We start from the raw sequence: 7,762 nt of genomic DNA, 5'->3' as shown, positions 1-7,762 counted from the left end.
ACTTAGATGTTACAGTTATTCTTGAATTCGGTGAGGTATCTACAATTACTTGCATATCAGTGCTAAGTTCTTTCTTATTTGTTCCATGTTTCTTTTTGTGATTGTATTTCCTTCCATAGGTTGCTGTTCGTTCCATGAAAATAGTCCTTTTCAAGTGAAATTAAGTTGCAGCTTTTGGCATCTCATATTATCATTGTGTTATCTCAAGTTGCATGCATTTGAGGTCTTCACTCAATCAAAAATTTTAGAAATGAAAACTACAATGATTTATTTGTTATACATTTTTTCAACTAAACTATTAAACATTGCTTCTTTCCTATTGGACCAAACACTAAAGTCCCATGGGCACGCGTAGACGTGTCAAACAGCCTAGCAATCTATGAAAGGTCCAAGAATCGGTGGCCTCCTAGGATCTGGTTCCTATAGATACTGTAGCACTAGGTCACTTTCATGTGTGTGTATATATGGATACGTATACATATACTAATATATGTATAGATATACAAATTAGTGTGAGGAACCATCTAAATAATATTCTAATTAATCATTAAGAGGATCATTATTCATAATCATGACCTCAGTGATTAACCAGAATACTATCCCAGTAGTCCCAGCACGTGTTTTGTGCACAAGATCGGAATACATGCATTTTCAACATATATATCACAACAAAGCTTAAGAAAGAGCAAGTAATTAAATATTATATTACAAGTTCTTAAGCATGATCATTTACAACAGCTTGTAACAAAAGAGAAACTATGCAGCAAAAGATTAAAACCTTAAAACAACAAAAGGAGAGTGGAGTCATATGCCCTTAGGTTCCACCCCAAAAGCCACGCCTCAACAAAGTAGGATATACTTGTAACACTCTGATTTTCAGATTTCTCAAATTTCTAAAAATTTTCAAGATTATTAAATAGCTTCACCAGTAGTATAGGTTTAAAACCTATTTTCTTAATCAATCAATCAATATAGGTTAATATTTTGTGTGCATTGCATGCTGAGTTTTGTTAGGAGCCAGATAAATGCATTAGAGTTCTTTTTCTTTTCTTTCTCTTTGGTGTTTAAGTGAAAAAGATTTTGAAAAGGTTTTTACAAAACTCAGTAGTGAATAAGTTAAGGATCTTAATAGTTGGAATCCAAAATCCTTGAATTCATCATCCATTCAATTCTTGATCATACCTGATCCTTCTCCAGTTCAATTCAAATCTTATCTAAATCCTTGTTTAAAGCCAATCTCTCCTCTTTCTCTCAAATTCTACCCAAATCCAAATTCAAATTCCTTATCTACTCATATTCTTGTTCAACCTCATCTTTTTTGTTTCTCTAAATTCACTCCAAACTCAGTTTAAATTCAAACCCTATTCAAATTTCTCTGTAAAAGTTTCTTTTCTAAACCCTAGATATACCTAAAGTGTCTTTGGGCTCAATCTTGCTGAAGTTCAAACCCTTAGCCAAGTCTTCTAGATGGCCCAACAAAGGATACACGAAATCTGTAAATTTTCGCGGAGTCCTGGACATGCTCATCTTCTGATGAAGTTTCAGAGTTCAAAACAGCCTCAAATGCAAATCTTGACAATACCAAAGTTGTAGGTCTCATCGGGAGCTTTGATTTGAACCTATGGAAGTCACCTTTACGATAATGGAGCTAGGAGTTATGGACCCTGAAATCAGTGTTGCGCAGATAAGTCCGAGTTTAAATAGTTTATCTTGTGACGCATTTTTGGAAATCAAAATGACATTTTCAGAAGTTCCAATGACTACCAAAGTTTTATATCTTTTTGAGTACTACAATTTAGAATCAAGAAACATCCAATTTGGAGTCCGAACGATGGAGATATTATCCTCGGAATAGAGAGCTGCGAAAAAGGAAATCGTAACCGACTCGAACTCGAATCCAATTCGTGTTCGGTTTGGACTCCACCTCAACCAGCCGCCCCTAGCCCTATAAATATGAGTTGCACACCCTCTTCTACCCCTATTCCACACCCCCAAGCCCTAGAAGTCTCTGCTGCTATGTCCGTGAATCACCGGAGCGCCGCCACCCGTGATGCGCTACGTCGTCTTCTCCGCGAATCCTCCTTCCTTGACCATCAAAGCAAGGTGATGACCCCTTTTTCTCCTCCCTTACTACTGTTTTAGCATCATACTAGGTCCCTAGCCAAGCTCTAGCCCTGGCCAAAGCCCGATCTACGCCGCCACGATCGTCGCCATCACGGACAGCCGCGTTGTAGCCAATTAGCATCAATGTTCCCGACTGACCAGAGGTCAAATCACCAAGCCCTTTCACCTGTGCATATCCCATGATGTTCCCCACACCCTCACCAACCAGGTCACCCAGTAGAGTGGCCGAACCACCGCAATCAAGGTCGACAAACCCGCTGTCTGGTTTCTGGACGCGTTCTGCACGCGCACCAGATTTGCATTCGCGTCCCCTGTCAATCCGAAAGCCGTATGGATGTACCAACCACGTCATGACATGTCCCATTGAGTCTTCTATGTTACCCTCGAAGCCCATCCCAGTTTATGCAGCGACACAACCAGGACGCCATTGCCAACTACAGCACATCGCAGTCATCACCCGTCTCATCTCTGTTGATCGTTCTTCCTCTCAGTGGATGATCTACCCAAAACTATACTATAGCATTGTGTTCCCGGGATATATGAACATCTCTATTCAAACGGCTTCTCAAATTTTATAGCCAATCTCTTGGAACGCGAGTGTCTTCGTTCCTGCATCTGTTCGCGATCACCACCAAACCTAGAAGTAGTCATCGTTGTTTTGCCTCTACCTTGGATGGCCCCTTCCAAAACCAAACATACCGTTGAGTTAGTCTTTCCACGTTCTACGCTATGCTTCCCTCGTTTCACTAAAACACCACTGAAGCCGACATCGATGTTTGTAGCCACATGTCCGATCGCCATCTCCGACGAAACCAGAACCACCATCGCTACATAGAGTCACCAGTAGTATCCTTAACCTAGAAGCGCAACCTTCGGCCTTTTTGATCCATCATAGGTGGTCGATACTAGATCTCAGTGTATCCCTTCTTTAATCCAAGATATTACTTGCATAGCATGCCAAGTCAGCACCATATCAGTCTTCTTAGCCTAGTCAGCGAAGTCTAGTCTGCCCTACACTTCTTGAATCTTGCGCAATAATGTTGTCAAGCCTGACACAGTGATTGTGCAATAAACTCTTTTTCTATAGGAAGATAGTTCTGGTAAATCAGCATTTCCTTTTTAGTCTAATCCATCTCCCAAAAGCTGTTCTCTTTTCATCTTAACTCCGATTTAGGCGATTCTTGTGTCTAAATGTTTCTAGAATCATACCTATCCAACTATAGTGTTTTTAAAGTGTTTTAATGATATTTGGTATGTTGTTCTTAGTATTTTCCTTTGTGTTGTTTATCGGTAGTTCTCACGATTAGTCGATAATGTTCCGAAGCAATTCGAGGGACTTCAAGGCCAAGATTTCGACAACACTGAGCAGCATTGGGTAAAAGGCAAGTGTCCTTGATCATCTTGAACCTATGTTTTTAAATATTTTGTTTTACAAAATTGCATGCAGTGTCTGTCAATATGATGGGTAGTCACCTATGTTAGGATTTTTCCTAGATTTTCCCTTATCATCCCTTGGAACCTAGATGGTTTATGGTTAGATATTTCTGTTGGGTAGATTGCTTAGCCATGCTTTTGGGATGTTGAGAAGTGTCATATACTTAATTAATGAACTTATGCAACAATGGTTGTTAATTTGTTAATGGTCTAGCAACATGGAACCTTCGGCCTTGAGCAAAGTTGGGTCGGTAATGATGAAGTTATGATGTTGGTTTAGTGTTTTCTCAAGTAACCTAAGTAAGGACCGGTTCGTGGAGCGACAACCCAAGAAATATCGTACCAACCACGAGACCTGGTATGGGACAGACCTAGCCTATTAATTAGTGGATTCCAGTTTTTGTGCGTGCCAAACGGAAGAGTGGATGTGTGGGGACGGCAAAGGCTAGAACCATTTGGTTAGTGGTATGAGATGTGTAGTGGAAGGGAAGGGTGAAAACTTTCCGGAGCTACAAGGCGCAAAAGGGGGCTTCTGGGTGGTGTGAATGCCACTTTGATGGTGGTGAAACTTAGCGGGTATGCACATACTGGATGAAACTTTGTAACGTTTTTGAAGTGACTTTCCGGGCGACAAACCACTGGCGTGTGTTAAGTGTCTAGCTAACCACGGCAACATGGAAATCACGACTTGTGGGGAAAGCTGAACAACCTCTGTAGAGTGTAAAACCTGTTATAACAGTCGTGCTCACGGTTATGAGAGACTTGGATCCTCACATGATTAGTGGGTTGTAGTTATGGATTTGGTTGTGGTTATGGGTTGTGATTATCGGTTGTGATTATGGGTTGTGGTTATGGTTCTAGTATAGGGAGTACTAGATGGTTGTGGTTATAGTTCTGGTACATGGAGTACTAGATGGTTGTAGTTGGTTATAGTACAAGGAGTACTAGACGGTTATGGTATACAAGGTGGGGAGCCTTGTATGCTGGGTGTTGGACTGTATGGGTTACATTCACTTAATAATTGCTTAATGCTTTTGAGTCCAAATCTGTTTTCATTACTCGTATTTATGCAAATATACCATGTGTTAGCCTATTCTTGATATAAGCCTGCATATCATTATCTTTCCCACACTTGCTGAGCGCATCATGTGCTCACACTTGCTATTTTCCCTATGCCATGCGACATGTGTGCTGCTGCTCAGTGATTGAAGATGTTGAAGACTATCAAGACGAGGTTGTGACGTTCTAGGCGCATGTCTCCCTGTCGGTTGCCTGCGGTGTTGTTGGGCACCAGTGATTCTGTTCCGCTGCAGATATCTTCATAGAAGACAATATATGTCAATTACTGTAAGAGTTTAACGTTTATTCTATAAAAGTATTGTTTTTGTTACTTCACATTTGACGTCCTTATGTGTGTTGAACATCCTAGGAACACATAAGCCGCATCTGGTTTTGGTCGTTAAAACCGGGTGTGACACCCTGTGTCCAGCTGCTCGTGCCCACCACCTGCATCGACGGGCACGAAGTAGCCAAACACCGCATCTTCCCCACAGGCAGAACCTGAAAGAGCAGTGTGAGTACGAAGGTACTCGCAAGGTTTAATCCATATAGAGTACATATACATAGCTCGACTCCAAAGGTTATGCATCGAAATGATAGCTAGAGTAGGCCACTAGGTTAAGTAAAACATATCGGTGATTTGGATGATGGTCTAATTGGTAAGATTTGTACTTTTGCAGTAAATTGTAAGCCATCAATTGATAGCACGGGTTGAGCTATTGGGGTCTCGGGGATATAAATTCTTGGTAAGATTTCTTTAAGCTGATTCGGTGTTTTTATAGCTTTGCACTAGTTTTTAATCGGTAATATTTTTTTTTTCAATTTTCAACACGTTCTTGATATCATACCTTTTAGAAGGCAAGTATCTGGTAGTGAAAAAAGGAAAAAAAAAAGAAAAAGAGAAAATGAGTTGGTAGAATCAAAGAAGAGTGTTGTTTTTTATATACTTTAAGTATTTATCAAAAATAGTTTTTTAATGCACCAAATATTATCTTTAAAATTCATATATTAATTATTTTTTTGATGTTTCAATCTAATAGGCCCTATTTTTAGTTGCGCTCCAGGCCACCAAAACTCAGGACTCGCCCTGGCTATCCACACACAGATCCGTCATTCCCTCTCTCCCCAATCCCTTTGAGTATCGCCTCCACAAATCACAGGCTCCACGCGTCCATCATCTCCGTGATCCCCTCACACAAATTGCCGAGATCGTTGTACTCCTTAGCTGCTTCTTACTTCTTCCACCATGCAACTCCGCCTCACCAAATGAATCCTAATCCACAACCAAGCTCCACATCATATTCCAATCCTCATCCCTAGCTCCTCCTCTCCCAGTCTCCCTTAGGGGCAGATCCACCACGTCACACATCACGGGAGGGAATGTAGCCATGAGAGATGCCATCACACCACACATCAGGAGAAGGGTGCTCCATGCCGCGACAACACCGATGGAGGGCTGCATTGCGATGGATTGTTCGCCGCACACCGTTGCGCATGAGGGAGGGGACCTTACTCCACCTTGTGGGGGGGGGGAGTTAACTGCACTGGTCCATGTCACAGGCGCTAAAGATATCCAAATGGGCCGTGCAACATGGGTCGGCCCGAGGCACGACACTGTTGGCACGGCCCAGACACGGCATGGCACGATGGTTAATAGGCCGGGCCGGCATGGCACGACGACTTGGGCCGTGCCTGGGCCAGAGCCGCGGCACAACAGGCCGACACGACGCGACCTGTTTAACTGTTCATATTTTTGTAGTATTTTATATAATTTGTTTAGATCTAATACCATATAGGATATGTGGTACAATGGTAGTGTGTTTGACTCCTAAGTAGAAGGTCGGGTGTTCGATTCCGAGTGAAAGCAAGTTTTTGTGATTTTTTTCCAATTTTTCGCGGGCTGACGGGCCAAAAAAAGGTCATCGGATCTACCGTGCCTCGGGCCGGCACAGTACGGCCTGGTCTTAAATGGGACGTGCCTGGGCTGGAGTCGCGGCACATGGGCCAGCACGGCACGGCCCGTTTAGCTAATGGGCCTAAACGCGGCACGTGGGCCGGCACGGCACGGCCCATCTGGCCATCTCTGACAGGCGCATGAGATGGTGAGGTGATCATGCCTACCTCCACTGCCTCCACCTCCGCTTCCAGCGTGCTAAGGAACAGGTAAGCTACGCTAGCACAATTCAAAATTTCTCTACCGCGTTCAAATAGGAAACCAGGCAAGTAGGGGACCATGCATCGTTACCACTAGACGCACAGTGCAATAAAAGAAGAGTCGTGTGCGTCCAAGAAGAGGAAGTAGTCGATCTCTTCACGAACCGAGCATCTCCTTCTAGGGTCCTTGTCGCTGATCAGCACCGTAGCAACAGCAGCAGTGCCTCCATGGTATCCACACGTAAAGGGATGGAATGTCGTACGCCGGTGTGCTAGCACCGCGCTCAGCTATGGTTTCGTAGGGAGGCTGAAAGGAGGTGGTGGCTAGGGTTTTAGGGTGGCGGAATCTATGCACACACAGCCCCTGCCTCCACTTATATAGAGCATGATAATGGGCCTTTAATCACATTAAAGCCCATCATCACTCTAAACTCTAATGGACCTTTAATCATATTAAATCCTAATTACAGATCCAATCTACATATACGATCGCCTCTAGGGCATATCACCAATAATCTCTCACTTGCACTAGAGTCGATCATGCAAGTTTTAAATTCCATCCCTTTAAGTGTGTGACCCGTTAAGTTCATATGTAAATGACTGCTACCCAGAAACCATTTCAAAATTGCAAGTCAATAGTGGTACATAGCAGGACAGATTAACTCCCAAATGCACACAAATATCATATCAGCTGAACCTTAATATACTCATGCATCAATCCCTTTACCAAACGATACCATTCAAGCTCAAGGCGAGATACGTGTCACCCTTGTGATACCTCGACCATTCACTCGATCTCGTAGTGGATTACTATCTTGTGATCAACTCGTCAATCACATTGGCATGGTCATGCACTTTCTTAATCCATCCATACCGAGGGGACCATAAATATCTCTTTCGTTATCTAGGAGGGACAAATTCTATCTTGATCGCTCATATCCCAAGACTACCCGGTTATAGAGTAGCGTTTGAAAGCTCCTAAGTGCGCTCT

This window comes from Phragmites australis, chromosome 9, assembly GCF_958298935.1.
Source record: "Phragmites australis chromosome 9, lpPhrAust1.1, whole genome shotgun sequence".
In the NCBI taxonomy this organism is placed as follows: domain Eukaryota; kingdom Viridiplantae; phylum Streptophyta; class Magnoliopsida; order Poales; family Poaceae; genus Phragmites; species Phragmites australis.
Note: the sequence above shows the minus strand (reverse complement) of the source record.